Genomic DNA, 20,579 nt, shown 5'->3' with positions numbered 1-20,579 from the left:
AGATGACCCAGTTTCTTCAAGAAATAAACTGCAAAGAAAAAAGAGGGAGGGGAAATCTTTTAGATTAAGAGATTTTAAAGATCTATTGACCAACGGTAAGGTATAGACTTTATTTGAGTCCTATTTGAAACATATAGTCTATTTAAAAAATTATGATACAATCAGGGAAATATGAGCACCAGACATTTAATATTATATTAATATTGTTAATATTGTTAATTGAATTATTGTTAATTATTTTAGATGTACAAATGGTATTGGTATTATGTCCTAAAATCTTTATTTTTTAGAGATATATACTAAAATGTTATGGATTAACTAATATGCCACAGATTTGCTTCACAATAATCATGTAGGAGTATAGATGAAACAGGATTAGCCATAAGCTAATAACTGTATATGCAGGTTCATTTTACTATTCCCGCTTCTTTTGAACGTTTAAATTTTCCATAATAAAAAGTTTTTTAAAAAAGCAAATCTCAAAAAAGAAAAATATGTTTGAAATATGACCCCTGAAATGAATATTGTATACTAATCTTTTATTGAAGCCCAGTGCAATTCCTACCTCTTCTCTCCCTGTGCTGATTTCTCTCTTCTTTTCTTCTGCATTTGTTTGTACTACAGAATTAGACTCAACTAAATTCTATTGCATTCTGTTTATATTACAGAATCTAATCTATTATATCTACTAGTGTTTTGATGATTAAATATTTATGTTTTATCTCCACAGCTAGACAGTAAGGTCCTTTAATATACAAAAAATTTTTAACCCCACAGCCCTAGAATGATACTAAGCCTTCTACTGGTCCCAAGTACCTTAGCTGACACTCAAGTTGTCTCTGGAAAACCCTGAGACCAATAGAAAAATGCAATATTCTTCCTTGTCACCCCAAAGCCTACTTTGTGCTAAAATTAAATTTATACTCTAGTAAAAGCATATAATGTTGTCTTCTTCAAATTTTATAGGGGTCCCTTTTGTGACATCAAAATGCTAGGTCTCCAGCAAATTAAGGAAAGCTACTAAGCACAAGCTTTTCCTCCCAGAGTTCAAATGGGCACATTTATCCTCTTTCATAGAAAGAGAATTATATGTTACTAGGTTTAAATAGAAATTTTGTTAGCTAAGAGATTTATTAAATACATTGAAGTTATTTAATAAAAACTTCAGCCGCAATATAAAAAGAGAGCTTAGGGCCGGCCCCGTGGCTTAGTGGTTAAGTGCGCGCACTCCACTACTGGCGGCCCGGGTTCGGACCCGGGCGAGCACCGATGCACCACTTCTCCGGCCATGCTGAGGCCACGTCCCACATACAGCAACTAGAAGGATGTGCAACTATGACATACAACTATCTATTGGGGCTTTGGGGAAAAAAAAAAGGGAGGAGGATTGGTAATAGATGTTAGCTCAGAGCCGGTCTTCCTCAGCAAAAAGAGGAGGATTAGCATGGATGTTAGCTCAGGGCTGATCTTCCTCACAAAAAAAAAAAAAAAAAAAAAAGGAGAGCTTACCCAATAAAATAGTCACAAAGCCCAGGAACCAAAGAACTCACCACTGAACTGGAGACCAATCAAGAGTGCTGGAGAACAAGTCTACCACAGGACTTACAAGTTTTAAGAGTTGATTTATAGTCCTTTTCTCCTTTTAAAAAATGTTTTTAAATAATTGATTTTTCCCTCTATAAAAGAAATTCATGTTCTTTGTAAATAGAAATAAGCAAAAAGAAAATAAAAGCCATCCTACTACATAATATTCATAACATTTTTGTCTCAGTAGACAGTAAGTCCTTTAAGAGTAGTTCATTTCTCCAAGGAACACAGGTCCCTCTCTTCTAGAACTCACCTATCAGAAACCCCAGCAGGAAGGAAAGGGGGGAAAAAACGCACATGCGCTTAATTCAATGACAGTAATATGTAGATTTGTTTTTCAGTGTTTTTACATTTCACCATTTGTATAAATCCAGGATCAGAAAAAAATATACATTCCAGTTTTAAGAATTTTTCTTAGTTTATAATAATTTTTTTGGCATTTTTTCCAGTATCCTTAAAATCTTAGTATAGTAGCAACGAAGTCCTACATTTCCAATTGCCAAATTAGATAGCAAACACTTCATATTCACGCTATATGTAAAATCTTACTCTATTTTAATTTATATTTAAACTAGTTACTCAAAATAACCACTCCTTCTACTTGCTATTTCTTTCTTTTTTTTTGCCGAGGAAGATTTGCCCTAAGCTAACATCTGTTGCCAATCCTCCTGTTTTTGCTTGAGGAAGATTGATCCTGAGCTAACATCTGTGCCAATCTTCTATTTCGTACGTGGGTCACCACCACAGCATGGCTCCAAGTGCTGTAGGTCCACGCCCAGGAACCAAACCCGGGCTGCCAAAGCAGAGCACACAGAACTTAACCACTAGGACACAGGGCCAGCCCCTACTTGCTATTTCTTATGTTTGGGGTCCTACCCAACTCCATCAACAGATTTTCTTATTTCATGTACAGTTAAATGTACATGGAATAACTCAGTTTCTTCTCAAAATATCTTACACTAGTCTGAATTCACACATATGTAAAACAATTCCAGTGTCATAAAATTCACCCACAAGTACCCAAGTGTAATGCTCACCTGATCTCTAGCTCAGATGAACTATACAAACTACTTAGCAAGCATAATGTGGGAAGACACTGGGGAAAGGATAGTGGATAGCCTCCAGCAATTCACCTAGGAGGGGGAAAAAATTATCCCTTTCACACCCAGAGTCCAGGCTCTAACAAGTTTTCAGCAACAGTCAAATAAAATTCTCAGAACAGTGCTGACTTTTCACCGGACTCTGTGTCTTAATTAAGTAGTCTGGGTGACTGCAAAAATTAATTTGAAGCTACCTTTCTTCTTCCTTATTCCGAAAGGCTGAATATTGTCTGTCTTGACTATTAAAATCCCCAGAGATTTCAATTCTGCAGGAGCTCTACATGGTTCTAAATTTAGCCAAGTAATAGAAATAGTCGGAAGGCATGCAATTCATTTTAATAACTGCACTTTTATGTTGCCAGGCAGCTAATTTCTTAAGTAATCTTAAAGCAGTCATCCACATAACAGAATAAATATATAAGCCATATAATCAACTGATAGGTTATTAATGGTGTTAACTAAAATATTATCTATAACTTCTGGAAATGACCAACTTCCTTCCTCCAAAAATATATTCAATAGTTCCTCCACAGGGGTAATAGGCAAGATTTTAAATATTTCAACAGAGCATGTTAATAGCACGTCATCACTTTCCTTACAGCTTATTTATATGTTTCCACATCAAAGGAACATATACATAGGTTTAATGGGTTTCACCTTCAGTGCAAAATGTTGCTGTGGAAGCGACTGACATGTCTCATTTCATGTAGAGTCCTAGAGCAGGTCATTGTCAAGCTGTTGGACCGTGGTAGGTGATTAGGGTGTAACAGATCCCAATTCTAAGGCTACTTCTATTTTGGATTTTCTAAAACATCAGACCTCACAAGGAGCCATAAAACCATGCTCCAACAGAAATGTTCAATACAGTAAACACCCTAACTTCATGTCTGTTTCCTAGATCATATTCACAGACCAATGTGTAAAATATATTATATACAGATGAATACAAGTTCACGTGGTCAGAGCACAAGCTATAAAAGGCCTGGTTTAGAAGTTTGCCTATCTAAGGAGATTTTAATTCAGACAGCAGACGATACAAGGAGGAAAACAACTCTTAAGTGACTACACCACAGGAAGAAAAAGCCTGGATTACATGAGAGTAGGAAGGATATGAAAACTTATTTTCACTTTCACATGTCACCACCAAGTTAGGGGAAAAACCCAATTCAACGCCCATTTTCTCCCCCTTCTCCCATGGCAAGTAATCAGAGCTGACTATAACTCACTTCCTCCTGAGAAATAATTCAATTTAGACACTTTTATTATCAAGTACATCTGGGAAGACAGAGAAGGATCTTAGATCTGGAATCCACTCTATTTTTTTTTTTTTTAACTGGAAATAACTGATCCCATAAAGATAGCAAAGGATAGATAATTAAGTATCAGAAGTGGTTCCCCTTTAAAGGAACCATTCTCCTCTAGAGGAATCAGAGTTCCCTGCAGAAATGATTGACTCCAGGTCCAGGGCAAGTAAAATACAAAGTGAGCCGGAAACATCGTGTTGTGCCAGAGTATAAGGAAGTGTTCAAAACCTGACGGGGACTTGTCAAAAGGACATAGGAGTCAGTTTTAAGGGGCTCCCATTCACCAAATTTACAAAAATTGCTGCATTTTTAATACTGAATACTGTCAGTATTTTTAATATTGGCAGCAATAAATTATAACATATTGAATTTTTTAAAAATGCCAAATGTATAGTGATCCTCAAAGACAAAAAAAGGGAGAAGTAAAGCTCCTCTTTATAAAACAGTGCCAACTAGTAAATGAAGGAATGAGAGATGCAACATTTTGCAACCACCAACATAACAACTGATTCAGGCAAGGATCATCAATGGATGTTAATGCCGCCAGGTCAAATGCTGAGGAAGAGAAGAGTCACACAATCTTAAAAGTATCATCCCACAGATTGTTTCTTAATTACAAAGGGAAAAAAGGTACCTTTACAAAGAAGAAATGCAGCTGACATAAACTTAACTAAACGATCAAACTTAGTATCACCAATAATGGGACAAAGTGACATTATGTGCACAGAGAGGCACACAACACCTTCTTATCAAAAATGTTTAACCTGAATCTAATCAAGACTAATCCAAATTGTAAAACATTCTTCAACACAACTGGCCTGGACTGTTCAAAAGTATCAATGACGTGATAAACAAAAATGGGGAAGAGAACTGCTCTGAATTAAAAGACTAAAAAGACATGACAATTAAACTCAACACATGATCCTTGAATAAACCCAGGATTGGAAGGAAAGCTTGGATATAAAGCAATATCTCAATTACTGAGATAATTGAGGAAATTTGAGTATAAACTATACATAATTATTATATCACTTTAAAATATTTTGAATGTGATAATGAGTTTGATAACAGTATTGTGGTAATGTAGGAAAATGTCTTGTTCTTAGACAATGTATGCTTAAGAAATTTTGGGGTGAAGTTTCTTGTCTATAATTTCCTAATACACTAATAAAAATTCCTAATACACAATAAAAAATAATGTGTATATGTGTAGGGAAGGAAGGAGGAGAGAGAGGTGGAAAGACAGAGAAAGAGAGAGAGGGAAAGGGAGGAAGGGGGTAAAGAAAGAGAGTGAGAGCACACATGTGGCAAAATACTCGATAAATATAGGTAACAGTCATACTGATTTTCACTGTATCACTCTCAACTCTTCTATAGGTTTGGAATTCTTCCAAATAAAAAAGATGGGGTGACAGTGGGACCAAATTCCTAGCTCCAGGCCTCAGTTTCCTCACCTGTCTCATACACCTTTTGGGGAGTTAGGATGTGTAAAGTGCTCAGAAGAGTCAATGGCATGGGATAAGTCCTCAATAAATGTTACTTATTAAAACAAAAAAAAAAAGATGGGATGAAAAAGAACAAGAACCAGGGGGTGGCCCGGCGGCTCAAGTGGTTAAGTGCGCACGCTCTGCTTTGGCAGTCCGGGGTTCGCAGGTTCGGATCCCGGGCGCGCACCGACACACCGCTTGGTAAGCCGTGCTCTGGCGGCGTCCCATATAAAGTAGAGGAAGATGGGGACGGATGTTAGCTCAGGGCCACTCTTCCTCAAAGAAAAAAAGGGGAGGATTGGCATCGGATGTTAGCTCAGGGCTAATCCTCCTCATACACACACACAAAAAAGAACAAGAACCAACATTAACTCAAACTCTTGGCTATCCAGCATAAGTTTTGCTGTATCCTTTTTTTTTTTTTTTTTTTTTTTTTTGGGGGGGGAGATCAGCCCTGAGCTAACATCCGCCAATCCTCCTCTTTTTTTGCTGAGGAAGACGGCCCTGGGCTAACATCTGTGCCTATCTTCCTCCACTTTATATGTGACGCCGCCACAGCATGGCTTACCAAGCAGTGCGTCGGTGCGCGCCCGGGATCCGAACCAGCGAACCCCGGGCCGCCGCAGCGGAGCGCGCGCACTTAACCACTTGCGCCACCGGGCCGGCCCCTGCTGTATCCTAAAAAGCAATTCTAGGTGGGGTTACAAAAGCAGATTTCAGCGTGAAACTGGGTTACATTTTGGCTGCATGATGATGGATAATCTAACTTAACCTCTCGGCTATGGTCTGAATAGGATTTTAGGTCCTCCTAAAATCCATATGTTGAATCCTAACCCTCAAAGTGACGGTATTAGGAGGTGGGGCCTTTGGGAGGTGATTAGGTCATGAAGGCAAAGCCCTCATCAATGGGATTAGTGCCTTGTAAAAGAGGTTCCAGGGGCTGGTCCGTGGTGTGGTGGTTGAGTTCCCCACGCTCCACTTGGGCAGTGCAGGTTTGCAGGTTTGGATCCCAGGCACGGACCTACACCACTCATCAGCCACGCTGTGGCAGCAGTCCACATATAAAGTGGAGGAAGACTGGCACAGTTCTTAGCTCAGGGCTAATCTTCCTCAGCAAAAAAAAAAAAGTTCCAGAGAGATCCCTATCCCCTTCCACCAAGTGAGGACACAGTGAGAAGACACTGGCTAGGAACTGAGAAGGGGGCCCTCACCAGAATGTGACCATGCTGGTGCCTTGGCCTTGGACTTCCCAGCCCCTAGAATTGTGAGAAATAAATTTGTTAAACCACCATCTGTGGCATTTTGTTATAACAGCCTGAACAGACTAAGACACTCACTAAGCTTCAACTGTGAAACAGGGATAATACAGTACTACTCCATGGAGATTATTATTCTGAGGATTAAATGATCCAATATGTGCTATTATTATTATTAATATTATTTTGTTTTTTTGGTGAGGAAGATAAGCCCTGAGCTAACATCCAATGCCACTCCTCCTCTTTTCGCTGAGGAAGATTGGTCCTGGGCTAACATCTTTGCCCATCTTCCTCTACTTTATATGGGATACCGCCACAGCATGGCTTGACAAGCAGTGGGCCGGTGCACGCCCAGGATCCGAACCTGCGAACCCCGGGCCGCTGAAGCAGAGCTTGCGCACTTAACTGCTACGCCACCGGGCTGGCCCCTCTGCTATTATCATACTTCCATGATATCACATTCTTTGTCCACTTACCTACCCTGTAAGTATGGGAAAACTGGACCAATTTTCAGCCTTTCTGTGTCTTGGCAACTAGCTTACAGGCTACAATAACTTTATAAAATTTTATGAATTGCCAAATATATCCAAACTCGAAAGAATTAAAATGCAATCCATCTAAGGACGAATAAAAATACATCACCCTTAGGGCTGGCCCGGTGGTGTAGTGGTTAAGTTTCCACGCTCTGCTTCGGTGGCCTGGGGTTCACAGGTTTGGATCCTGGGCACAGACCTAACGCAACACTTGTCAAGCCATACTGTGGTGGCGTCCCACATATAAAAAATAGAGAAAGATGGGCACAGATGTTAGCTCAGGGCCAATCTTCCTCAGCAAAAAGGGTAAGACTGGCAACAGATGTTAGCTCAGGGCTAATCTTCCTCACCAAAAAAAAAATAGATCACCATTATCACAAACAACAGAGCTAACGTTCTCTGAAGCACCTGTCAAATGGCAGAAGTAGCAGCTTCTCACAGCTTACATTTGCTCCTTCCTTTAAACACTAGTGGGTTACACGTAAGGAACAAGCACAGGCTGCCTTGGTCCCAAAATGTCAATCTTTACATTAAAATCCAATGCCATCAGGCCAGAAGTGCTCTTAAATTCTGGTATTTCCTGGGGCTTCATCTCAGCTCTCTCATCCCTCTAGAAGTTTGCCCTGGATGATCTCATACCCAATCATGGATTGAACTCCCTTCATGTGCAGAGTACTCTAAAACCTAAATACCCCTGCCTCTCTCTAGAACTCCAGACTCATTTAGACAACTAGCTGCTACACATTCCAAAAGTGAACTCTCTACCAACACTCCTCTAACCCCAAACACGCTCCCCCTTTTTAGTGATATAATTGATATTTAACATTAGTTACGTGTAGAACATAATGATTCAATATATGTATACATCAAAAATGATCACCACAAAATGTCTAGTTAATGGGGCCAGCCCCGTGGCATAGTGGTTGGGTCCAGCGTGCTCCGCTTCGGCGGCCTGGGTTTGTGGGTTCAGATCCCAGGTGCAGACCCACACCACTCATCAAGCCATGCTGCAGTGGTGACCACATACAAAATAGAGGAAGACTGGCACAGATGTTAGCTCAGGGCTAACCTTCCTCAAGCAAAAAAAAAAAGAAAAAAAAAGAGGAAGATTGGCAACGGATGTTAGCTCAGAGCGAATCTTCCTCATGAGAAAAAAAAAAAAAAAGTCTAGTTAACATTTATCACCAGACATATCTCTAAGTTTTTTACCTTGTGATGAGAATTCTTGTACTGTCAGCAATTTTCAAACATACAATACAGTATTATTAACTATAGTCTCCATGCCGTACATTACATCCCCAAGACATTTTTTTTTTATAACTGGAAGTTTGTACCTTTTGTCAACTTTCACCCATTTTGCCCACTTCCATCCCCCAACTCTGGCAACCACCATTCTATTCTCTGTATCTATGAGTTCAGTTTTTCTGTTTTTTACATTCCACATAATAAGTGAGATCATATAGCATTTGTCTTCCTCTGACTTATTTCACTTAGCTTAATGTCCTCAAGGTCCATCCATGTTGTCACAAATGACAGGATTTCCTTTTTTATGGCTGCATAATATTCCATTGCGTGTGTGTGTGTGTGTGTGTGTGTACACACACACACGCATATAAAACCACATTTTCTTTACCCACTCATTTGTTGCAGGACACTTACGTTGTTTCCATGTCTTGGCTATTGTGACTAATGTTGCAATGACGTGGGGGTGCAGATATGACTTTAAGATAGTGATTTCATTTCCTTCAGACATATACCCAGTGGGATTGCTAGGTCATATGGTACTTCTAATTTCTTGAGGAACCTCCATACTGTTTTCCATAGTGGCTGTACCAATTTACATTCTCACCAACAGTGCACAAGGGTTCCCTTTTCTCTACATCCTCACCAATACTTGTTATCTCCTCTTTTTGATGATAGGCATTCTAACAGGTGTGAGGTAATATCTCATTGTGGTTTTGATTTGCATTTCTCTGATTAGCGATGTTAAGCACCTTTTCATGTACCTGTTGGCCATCTGTACATCTTCTTTGGAAAAACATCTATTCAGTTCCTCTGCCCATTTTTTAATCAGATTTTTTTTCCTATTGAGTTGTATGAGTTCTTTATATATTTTGGATATTAATCCCTTATCAGATAAACGATTTGCAATATTTCCTACCATTCAGTAGGTTGTCTTTTAATTTTGTTGATGGTTTCGCTTGCTGTGCGCTTTTTTTTAGTTTGATGTAGTCCCACTTAATTTCACTTTTGTTGCCAAATCCAAAAAATCATCACCACATGGATACCAAGGAGATTACTGCCTATGTTTTCTTCTTGGAGTTTTATGGTTTCAGGTCTTATGTTCAAGTTTTTAATCCATCTTGAGTTAAGTTTTGTGTATGGTGTAAAAGAGGGGTCCAGTTTTCCCAATGCCATTTATTGAAGAGACTATCATTTCCCCATTGTATATTCTTGGCATCTTTATCATAAATTAACTGACCATATATGCATGAATTTATTTCTGGGCTCTCTATTCTGTTCCATCCATCTATGCGTCCGTTTTTATGACCATACCAGTTTTGATTACTACAGCTTTGTCATATCATTTGAAATCAGGAAGCATGATGACTCCAGTTTTGTTCTTTCTCAAAATTGCTTTGGCTATTTGGGGGTCTTTCCTGCTTCTACACAAATTTTAGGATTGTTTGTTCCATCTCTGTGAAAAATGCCATTGGAATTTTGATAAGGATTGCACTAAATCTGTAGGCTGCTTTGGGTAGTATGAACATTTTAATGATATTAACTCTCCCAAAACATGAGCATGGAATATCTTTCCATTTATGTACGTCTTCAACTTCTTTCATCAACATCTTTTTCATTTGTTTTTTGGTGAGGAAGATTGGCAACATCTGTTGCCAATCATCCTCTTTTTGCTTGAGGAAGACTGTCCCTGAGCTTATACCTGTCCCAATCTTCCTCTACTTTTTTGTATATGGGATGCCGCCACAGCATGGCTTGATGAGCAGTGCATAGGTCCGCGCCCAGGATCTGAACCCACAAACACTGGGGCCGCCAAAGCAGAGTGCACAAACTTAACCACACCACCGGGCTGGCCCCATCAATGTCTTTCATCAATGTCTTACTGTTGTCAGCGCACAGGTCTTTCACCTCCTTAGTTAAATTTATTCCTAGGTATTTTACTCTTTCTGATGCAATTGTAAACGGGATTATTTTCTTAATTTCTCTGACAGTTCATTATTAGTGTACAGAAATGCAACTGATTTTTGTATATTGATTTTATATCCTGTCACTTTACTGAATTCATTCATTAGTTCTAACAGTTCTTTGGTGGAGCATTTGGGTCTTCTATATACAACATCATGTCATCTGCAAATAGTGACAGTTTTACTTCTTCCTTTCCAATTTGGATGTCTTTTCTTTCTTTTTCTTGCCTAATTGCTCCAGCTAGGACTTCCAAAACTATGTTGAATAAAAGTGGCAAGGAAAAGCTTCCAGCTTTTCATTGTTCAGTATGTTAGCCGTGGGCTTATAATATATGGTCTTTATTCTGTTGAGGTACATTCTCTCTATACTGACTTTGTTGAGAGTTTTCATCATAAATGATGTTGAATTTTGTCAAATGCTTTTTTTAAAATTAATTTCACCCTCTTCTTTTTCTTTTTTCCCCCTTTTTTTTTGCTAAGGAAGATTCACCCTGAGCTAACATCTGTTGCCAGTCTTCCTCTCCTTTGCTTGAGGAAGATCTGCCCTGAGGTAACATCTGTGCCAATATTCCTCTATTTTGTATGTGGTTCGCCGCCAAAGCACAGCTGCCAATGAGTGGTGTGGGTTCATGCCCAGGAACCAAACCTGGGCTACCAAAGCAGAGCACACCAAACTTAACCACTAGGCCACAGGGCTGGCCCATCAAATGCTTTTTCTGCATCTACTGAGATGATATGATTTTTAGCCTTTATTTTGTTAATGTGGTATATCACATTGATTTGCGGATACTGAACCATCCTTGCATCCCTGGAATAAATCCCACTCAATTACAGTGGATGATTCTTTTAACATATTGTTGAGCTCAGTTTGCTAATATTTTGCTGAGGATTTTCGCATTTATGTTCATCAGGGATATTGGCCTGTTATTTTCTTTTCTTATAGTGTCCTTGTCTGGTTTTGGTATCAGGGTTATGCTGGCCTCATAAAATAAGTTTGGAAGTGTTCCCTCCTCTTCTATTTTTTGGAAGAGTTTGTGAAAGATTGGTATTAATTCTTTTTTAGATGTTTGGTAGAATTCACAGTGAAGCCATCTGGTCTTGGACATTCGTTTGTTAGGAGGATTTTGATTACTGATTCAATCTCTTTACTACAAATGGGTCTGTTCAGATCTTTTATTTCTTCAAGATTTAGTCTTGGTAGGTTGAATGTTTCTAGGAATTTATCCATTTCTTCCAGGTTGTCCAATTTGTTGGCAAACAATTGTTCCTCATAGTCTCTTAACGATCCTTTGTTTTTCTGTGGTATTAGTTGCACTGTTTTCTCTTTCATTTTTGATTTTGAGTCCTCTCTCTTTTTTTCTTGGCAAGTCTAGCTAAAAGCTTGTCTATTTTGTTTATCTTTTTAAAAAAACAGTTCTTAGTTTCGTTGATCTTCTCTATTGTCTTTTTGGTCTCTATTTCATTTATTTCTGCTCTGATCTTTGTCATTTCCTTCCTTCTACTAATTTTGGGCTTAGTTTGTTCTTCTTTTTCTAGTTCCTTGAGGTGTAGAGTTAGGGTGTTTATTTTAGGTCTTTCTTGTTTCTTAACATAGGCATTTATCACCATGAACTTCCCTTTTAGAATTGCTTTTACTGCACCCCGTAGGGTTTGTATTTTGTACGTTAAATTTCCATTTTCATTTGTCTCCGGGTATTTCTTAACTTCTCTTCTGATTTCTTCTTTGACTCATCAGTTGTTCAGTAGCATGTTGTTTAATCTCCACGTATTTGTGAACTTTCCAGTTTTCTTCTTGTAATTGATTTCTAGTTTCATACCATTGTGGTTGGAAAAGATTCTAGATATGATTTCAATCTTCTTAAATTTATTAAGACTTGTTTTGTGGTCTAACATATGATCTATCCTGGAGAATGTTCCATGTGCACTTGAGAAGAATGTGCATTCTGCTGCTTTTGGATGGAACATTCTGTATATGTCTGTTAAGTCCATCTGGCCTAACGTGTCATTTAAGGTCAATGTTTCCTTATTGATTTTTCTGCCTGGATGACCTACGCACTGATGAAAGTGGGGTATTAAAGTCCCCTATTATTATATTGCTATCTATCTTTCTCTTAAGGTCTGTTAATATTTGCTTTATATATTTAAGTATGCCTAAAACTTGCCCCTTTCTTATCTCAGTTAGCAATACCACCCAATCACCCAAGACAGAAACTGAGAGCCATCTATTCACAATTCCTTCTCTCTCCTTCCATATTTAATCAATCTCCAAATTCTGGCACCATCTCCTGGATCCCTCTGATCTTCTCGTCTCTTGTCCCCTCTTGTCCACTCCAATCACTTCTGGGCAGAGAATTTAATTAATGGGGCAAGACCTCCAGAGCTCATTTTTGCCTCCAGCTCATTTTGGCTATGTTCCCAATGGTAGCTGCTCTGTCAGCCTTCATCCCCGAATAACTACAAGTCTCTAACCTATCCTTGATGGACATGTAGTGCAAATGCGAGATAAGCTGTTGTTTCAAGCTACTGAAATTTATGGTTTGTTTCTTACCCAGCATACCCTGGTCAGTCGTGGTTTCAACATCTTCTGCACAGACTACTCTAACAGCTTCCTCCCTCTACAGTTTCTCTCCCTCTACTCTAAATTCCCCATAAGTATTTCTCCAAATTGCTATCAGAGTTGCCTTTGTAAAACAATCAATCCATTTCTCTGATTAAAATCTGCAGAGGTTCCTTGTTGCCTCAAAATACTCCAAATTCCATAATATAGCTCTTAGAGCCTACCATAAAATCAGGCTCTCCAGCCATTCAAAATACTGCTGCCCCTCCATACGTACCATATTCTTTAATACTCGTAGGTCTTTGCTTAGGCTATTCTATCTGCTTGACATCACCTCCCACCCTTACACCACCTCACCCTACCTTTGCCTGCCTAGCCATACAAGACCCCTAGTCAGCTATTCCCCACATTCTCTCAACAGCTATTCAAATTTGGCTCTCTTCTCAAGGCCCCTATTTTACCAACTCTCTTTACTCTAACACATCAGCCCCCTAACCCAAAAGGATAAGTCTCCTACACCACAAGGATTAAGGCATGCCCTCAAATTCCTTTGTTCAGATACCAAATACTTGTCCCCACCCCTTTTTTGACCTTTTCCTTTTTTCTTAATGAAGGAGATAATAATAATTCTATCTCTGCTCTAGATTTCATCTTCTCTACATGCTCAAGAACTTCACTCCATTATCACCACTCTCTATTGTCTTGCCCATTCCCCAAACACATAACTATGCTCAAGTCATTCATCTTAAAAAACTCTTCCTTGAACCCCACATTCCCTCACTACTGTCCTCTCTCTCCATCTCTTTGCAATGACCTTGAAAAACAGGGCTTATTTGCCTTTTCTTTACCACCTCCTATATATTCCTCAACCCAATGCAATTTGGCCTCTGCTCTTATCACTCCAGAGACCCTGCTCTCACTGATGTCACCAACGACTTGAATGCCAAATTCAATAAATTCCTTTCTGTCCTTATCATACTTGACTTTTCAACCACACTGGAATGACTGCCTTCCTCCTCCTTGAAACTCTCTCCTCTAAGATCCTACCATACACACTTTATTGGTTTTCCATCTACCTTCCTGGACTCCTCAATTTTCTTCCAGGGCTCCACTGCCACCAGCCACACTTTTAACTGTCAGTGTTCTCCAAAGCTCTCTCCTCAGCCTTCAGCTCTTCAGTCTTGACATGATCCTTAGATGACCCAAACCCATCACTTCAACTACAACACATTTGTTGACTCCCAAATGTCTCCCAGCCCTGATTTCTCTCTCCAACTCCAGATTAATACATCTAACTTCTATTAAGCATTTCCACATGGTTCCACAGGCACCTCAAACTCAACCAATCTGAAACTAAACACCTCACCTTTATTCTCAAACATGCAACTTCCTTTATTCCCTAATTCTTAAATGATGTCACCATCTACCCTGGTATGGACCCCAGAAAACCGGGAGTCATCCAAGAGCTCATCCCTCTCACTAACCACTATACTTAAACATACACATACACACACACACACACACACACACACACACACACATCTCCAAGTCTAACAAATCCTATCTCCTAAATCTCTCTTGAATCTGTTCATCCTGGCACACTTGTAGGACCACTTTAGACTCTACTTATTATCTGGATTATTTTGACTGCCCTTAAACTGGACTCCCTGATTCTAGTTTATTTTCTCTAGGGAGCTCTTTTGGCACAGGAGAGATCACGATCCTAGCAATTTTAACTTCAGTGTGAGCAGAAACTCAGAATGTATGGAGGGAAATATGGTAAGGTAAAGACAAAGAGGAACCCAGCCTTGTGGAAACTGGTTCAAAAGAGGCAGACAAAATGAGAGGCTTGGGATGCCCTGAAATGGTTCCAGAACATGATCCCTAACTCAGCGAGGGTTTTTGTTTTTGTTGTTCTGAGGTGGAGACGCTTTCAGGGGAAGCAATGGTGTATCCGAAGGCAGCAAGGTGAGAGAACAGGGAGGGTGAAAGAAGAAGTCAGTCATCTGTAGCTGAAGCCTAACCCTGAAAGCAAATGGAAAACAGCAAAACATAAGGCAGATGAGGTAAAGCACTCAGATTAAAAAAAAAAAAAGCCTATTCTTTGTACTGGGAACAAGAAGACATTAAAACATTTTAAGCTTGAGAAAATAACAGATTTTAGTTTTCTTTGGCTGAAGGGTATAGGACTAAATGAAAGACTAGAAAGAGCAAGACTAAAGCAGGAAGGCCAGCTAAAGGCCATCTCAATTATCCAGATGAGAGATGATGATCTCCTGAACTAAGAAAACGGCAATGCTGATGGAGAGAAATGGAAAGATTCAAGCAAGACTGAGGAGATAAGACTCTACATAACTTTATAATTACTGGATGTTAAAGAGTAAGAAGGACTCAAGTATGACATCCAGGTTTCCGGTTTATGCAACTAGGTGGTATCATTAACAGAAAACAGAACTCAGCAAGAACAAATTTCCAGGGAAAAATTATTTTTGCTTTGGTCATGTTGAATTTGAGGTGCTGCATGACAGTCAAATGGAGATGTTCAAGAGACCAGTGAATAAATCAGCCTAGAGCTCAGGTGAGAGATCAGAACTGGAGACAGAGACTCATAAATTGTCAGCATATAGTAAAAGATGCTAAGTGAAGCCATGAGAGTAGATGAGACTGAGAGACTGTGTAGAGCAATGTTTTTCTAAACATCATCCAAGACAACTGACCAGAGACATCAGAAACATGAATGTTTGTTAAAACACAAATTCCTGGGCTCCATCCCAAGCCTACTAAATCAAAACCTCTGGGGATAAGACCCAGGAATGCACATTTCATTTATTCAATAAATGTGTACTGAGTAACTGTTTTAGGCACTAGGAATATAGCAGTTACAAAATAAATAAAGTCCCTATTCTCAGGGTTTAAATTCTAGATGTAAGCCAGACTACAGACAAGAAAACAAACAAGATAATGTAAAATAGTGGTAAATGCTATGGAGATAATGAAACAGAGGAATGTATGATGAAGCACAAAGGGGAGGTTAACTATTTTGGACAAGGTGAAGGTCTGCGGAGAAATCATTTGAGCTGAGACTTCAATAATGAGAAGAGGTAAGTCAGCTAAAGATCTGAGACAACACCAATTCAGGCAGAAGGAACTACAAGAGCAAAGCCCCTGAGGCAGAAAAAAAGCCACTATGGCTAGAGCATAATAACAACAGGGAAGTGTGGTACAAGGTAGGTCAGAGGGACTGACAGAGGCCAGATAATGAAGGCTTTTGTAAGCCACATTCCTAACAAATTCTCCAAGAGATGCTTATGCCATTAAGGTTTAAGAACCAGAGTTAAAGAGGGAGCATACAAAAGAAACCTTAAAGTAAACACCTATTTACGGCATGAGCAGGAGAAAAAGAGCCAGGAATTCAAGTAGAAAAGAAAGTAGTGTCACTGAAACATTTCAAGAAAGAACAGGGTCAACAGTGACAAATGGTGCAGAAAAACTGAATAAGATAGGATGAAAAGGCGTCCATTCGACTTAACAAGGTCTACCATGTTCTTCTCAACGATTTTGATGGCCACTGGGAGTTGCCTCCACCAACAGCATTAGAAACACTAAGTGACCACTTGTGTACATTCACCTGCTACCCATCCATTGCACATTGTTTCCTGGAAGTTATCAGCTGGTTATTATCAGCTGGTTACTATCCTAGATTTTCTTCTTCTCTTTTCCCACAGAATCACAAAGGAAGGGTAATGAGAAAGAATAATTTTTGAGTATACAGAAAATATATTTCAAATGTATCCATCATTAAATTTGGATTGTCACTGCCTTGATTACTTTCCTCCTAGTTCTGTTCTGAAGCTTTCACAGTCTGAATTACCCTTCTCCAAGGAACAAAGAATTACCTTACGACCACAATGCTGCTCACATGCCAAAACCATGCATAAATTCTTACAACTGACGTATGCAACAAAAACACCACCACAAAAAAATATGAAATGCATACCTGGAAAATCTAGTTTTTAATACACATGTTGACACCACTTTAAGGTCCAACGAGCTTCTAGGAAAGAGAAAAGTGCTTTGTAGATATGAAACATGGTTTTGATCATTATTAATAATAAACACTGCAGCACAAATGTTGTCATTAACATGAAATATACCAAAAGCATTCACATAAGGAAGATAAAAGACCAGCAGAGGAAATTAGTTAATAAAGTTAAAACAGTCTATCTCTATTCTGTACATAGACAAGAACTGAAGACTAATAGTGCAAGCAAAATTACCTCCAAAAGATCAAGATAGAAATTGACTAGCCTACAGACCAGTGTTTTCTCTTTCTTTTCCCACTACAGACTCACAATCAACAAATACCTACTAGAAATAAACTCAGTTCTTTTGAATCTTGCTGATTACCTCACTTACCTTTACACTTCTAGCTCTACAAGATAAGGACTTAAGATCTTTCGAGACCTTAGAGTAACTGTATGGGTGCAAAACTATAGTTTTTACTCGCTTGCAAAAGATTTTGAGGTTTTCAATGGAAAAAAAAAAAAGCTGTAAAACATGCTATTAATGCCCATAGAGAAATGGAAGAATCAGAATACTGGTTTAAGTTAGGGAAGAGACCTTACAGGAGCATTTAACAACTAGCTTCATTTTTTTTTCCCCAAGAAAATACCAGAAAGGCCTGAAAATTGTTTCCCACAAAAAACTGAAGTCTTTGACAATTTAGAACAGTCACAATGTGACAAGTAAGCAAGCAATTAAACTGAATAAAAAGATTTTTGATGTTTTTGTGGTTAACAAACTAAGGAGAAATAAAACAAAATAAGTCTTTTAAAAATACCAAAAGTGTTTTCACTATTGGGAGACATGACTGCCTGAAGCTTTTGCACCTTTTCTATTGTCTCTCATCTCTAGGCTGGGGTTCTCAATTTGGTCAGTTCTTTTTAAAAAGCACAAATAAAGCACTCTAGGAAACTTACTGTCAAAACCAGAAAGCTGAGGGCCGGCCCCATGGCTTAGCGGTTAAGTGCGCGCGCTCCGCTACTGGCGGCCCAGGTTCAGATCCGGGTGCACACCGACGCACCGCTTGTCCGGCCATGCTGAGGCCGCGTCCCACATACAGCAACTAGCAGGATGTGCAACTATCTACTGGGGCTTTGGGGGAAAAAAAGGAGGAGGATTGGCAACAGATGTTAGCTTAGAGTGGGTCTTCCTCAGCAAAAAGAGGAGGATTAGCACGGATGTTAGCTCAGGGGTGATCTTCCTCATACACACACAAAAAAAACTAGAAAGCTGAAACAGCTTTTCCAGTATAGGCTCACACAAGTGAACAACTCACAAGAGATCCTGCAGAAAAGCAAAAAGAACACCTGGATTTAGGAACCATCCCAGAATCTTTCCTTTCACACATCCCAAGTAAAAATGATGAAATCAGTGCAGATTATTGTAATTAGGGCCTTTCAACATCAATTTTTTTAACTGTTGGAGAAAACACAGATATATGTGAAGAAAATTTAAGGGAACTCAAAGAGGAGTCAAAACAGATCAAAGTTAAGAAATCTTTCCTATCTATATCTGTTTTTAGAAATGAACTAAAACTTAAGAAGGAATGGACAGAATAACTATTGGAGAGATGGAACAGATGCTACACTGCTAAAGTGGCAACCATGGTAAGAACAAAAGTTAACCACTAAAAGACTATTAAGTGGAATGTTTTGTACACAGAGGATGAGAAGGATACAGATGGAGGAAAATACTGACGACACTGTGTATGAAGAAGGTCTCTAAAATCAGACTCACCAACTGTATTCATGCACGCATATTCAAGCCATGAGTCCAGTTATGTTTACTATTTCTAAGTTGGCAGCACATTCCACAGAGGGACACTCAGAGTTCCTTATCCAATCTTATAAGGAGGTATAGAAAAATCTTAAAAACACAACCCACACACAGTTTCACAAAACTCTGTCCTCTGCACTTCCTGGGACCATGTAACTAAAATGCAACACTTTATACCCCTTCCTCAAAATCTGCTTTTTTCCTGAAAGCTTTCCTTGAGTTCATAAAGGCATCTGGCACAGGAATAAGCACTGCATCATTCAGAAACCATTACCTACACTGAAACATGGTCAGCACTCAGTATTTATCTAAAAGAGGTGAGAACACACAATACAGATGTTTAAGTATCCAGAAGGCCTGAGAAAGACTTCCTAGAAACTTTGTGAAAGGATTTAAAAGGGAACAACAGAAACCTGTTTTATCAACCTGCCTAAACTATGTCAGAAATTATTCACAAAATGAGAACTACTAATATACTTCTGATGCTGTTACTTCTTTACACTAATAATATCAGAACCAGATCTAGTCCAATAGATACAAGATCCCCAATTCTTCCACCCCCTACAAACCATTCTCTCATAAGCCTGGATGCTTTCAATATCCTGGCAAAGGTTTAAGCAAAAACCTTAGGCTTTGCCAGCAGCATTCCCACAAAGTGTTAAAAGCACTACCTCACCCCCTTCGCCTTCCTAAGCTGGAGAACAGTGGCCAGGACTGCCCCAAAGAGAAATCTCATCCATACTACTCTAGCCAGAAGGTCAGTGAAGGTAACAAATGCACCAATCAAGAAACGAGAAAGGAAAAAATAAATGAGGGATAATCCACAGAACTCAGGGGGCCTGCTCCTTTTATGCTCAGATTTAATACAGAATTTAGTTGCTAAAAATGCCCCCCAAAATGGATTTGTGAAAAAGAGGATCACATGTTCCCCAGAACCAAACACTCCGCCATTGTTAGAGAAAATTATTCTTATAGTTTTTGAGCTCAACTGTCTCCACATGAATGGGAAAAAAATTCTAACCCATACAGCCTGGACTATAAATATTAATATCTCCAGTCTACTGAAAAATTCAAAGTGGGACCAGCCTGCTCAGCTCTCTGGGCCCAAAAAGGTAAAGATGGTGATACATGTCTCATCAGGCATATGAACAAACCTCAAAGGAAGAGCCTGAAGCAGTAGGTAAAAACTCTAGCTACCTGAGATCTGATATAATCTTCCTCCAAGACCAGCAACACCAAAGATCCCCCACACACTCCATCCTCTCTGCCTTCAAAGTGCTTTCATTCAATGACTTGAAAGTACAAGACTTCTTCAAAAAAGAAATGTGGCAAGAACGGACAGAAAAAAAATATTTCAAGTTCTTCCAATGAAGAACTCTTCCAATGAGTACTTTACAAAATCCTAGAGCAAATCCATTCCACACCTCCAAGGACAACCAATCATGATCAGAAATTCATGACAATGAGAGAGTTCAAGAATAAAACAACTGCTCTTTCCCTAGTCAGTCAATAAATTTGCTGAGCACTGACAGCACGTCAAGTCTATCCAACATGCTGAGGATACAGCAATGAACAAAACAAGGCTATCTGCCCGCATGAAGCTTACTTTCTAATGGAGGAGACTAAATACACAGCACATTATCGGTTGATAAGGGGTAAGTGGAAAATGAAAGCAAAAAAGTGGGATAGGGAATTACATAAATGTATGTCA

The 20,579-nt window shown here is 39.1% G+C and overlaps 1 protein-coding gene across 27 annotated transcripts in view; it reads right to left on the bottom strand.

Moving 5' to 3' along the window:
• R3HDM2 (R3H domain containing 2) overlaps positions 1-20,579 on the bottom strand; it is a 139,230-nt gene that overhangs the window by 116,827 nt on the left and 1,824 nt on the right. For 4 of the 27 annotated variants that reach the window (XM_087442142.1, XM_087442159.1, XM_087442141.1 and 1 more), the window contains exon 2: positions 17,028-17,084. The exons of the other annotated variants lie outside the window; for them this stretch is intronic. The gene's annotated coding sequence lies outside the window, so the exon portion shown is untranslated. The remainder of the gene's footprint in view (positions 1-17,027; positions 17,085-20,579) is intronic. 27 annotated transcript variants of the gene reach the window in all.

This window comes from Ceratotherium simum, chromosome 17, assembly GCF_057802395.1.
Source record: "Ceratotherium simum simum isolate JZ-2026a chromosome 17, ASM5780239v1, whole genome shotgun sequence".
Lineage (NCBI taxonomy): Eukaryota > Metazoa > Chordata > Mammalia > Perissodactyla > Rhinocerotidae > Ceratotherium > Ceratotherium simum.
Note: the sequence above shows the minus strand (reverse complement) of the source record. Positions and strands in the feature narration are given on the sequence as shown.